The sequence below is a fragment of the Microtus ochrogaster genome, chromosome 22, assembly GCF_000317375.1.
Source record: "Microtus ochrogaster isolate Prairie Vole_2 chromosome 22, MicOch1.0, whole genome shotgun sequence".
Taxonomy (NCBI): Eukaryota; Metazoa; Chordata; class Mammalia; order Rodentia; family Cricetidae; genus Microtus; species Microtus ochrogaster.
The window spans coordinates 12,930,827-12,931,567 of record NC_022023.1 but is presented as its reverse complement, the minus strand read 5'-3'; positions in this window follow the sequence as shown (position 1 = coordinate 12,931,567).

The following is a 741-nucleotide window of genomic DNA, read 5'->3' as shown; positions in this document are numbered from 1 at the left end:
TCTGTGAGTTCGAGGCCAGCCTGGTCTACAAGAGCTAGTTCCAGGACAGGCTCCAAAGCTACAGAGAAACCCTGTCTCGGAAAAAAAAAAAAAAGCATCTCACTGAGCTCAGGGGTCCAGGAGGTCAAGAATCCATCACGGTAGGGCAGCACGACAGCAATCAACAGACCTGTTAGCTGGAGGAGTAGCCAAGAGCTCATGCCTCAAACCCCAAAAATGATTGGAGCCTGGAAACCTCAAAGCCTCCCCTACCTCCCAATGACACACCTCCTCCATCAAGGTTGAACTTCCTAATCCTCCCCAAACTGCTACCAACTGGGGATCAAGTATGCCCCAGACCTACGGGGACATCTCGTTCAAGCCTCCACAGTCAGGCGAATTACCTATCACGGACTGTGCAATACGCTCTTGTATGACCACACATAAACTGGGCACAGCGAAGCTTCCCAGAAAGGCCTCCTCACCCTCCCATCATGCTTCCTTTGTCCCGTTCTCTTGAGGGTCTAACCCTCATCCAGTGCCCTCCTGAGGTGGCTAACTCTCTCGGTCAACTTCTTCGCAGCCCACGGTGTGCAGAGTAAATGCTATTTCAGAGTGTTTGTGAGGGCTCCTAGTGAGATCAGCATTTGATTGGATGGGACAGATTAGGGATGACTAAGATCTGAATGCTGTACATCCCTCCAGAGTTTGTACTGGGGATGCTGTGGTCTGCTGCTTCCTGGCAGTGTCTCAGGCTTGTGT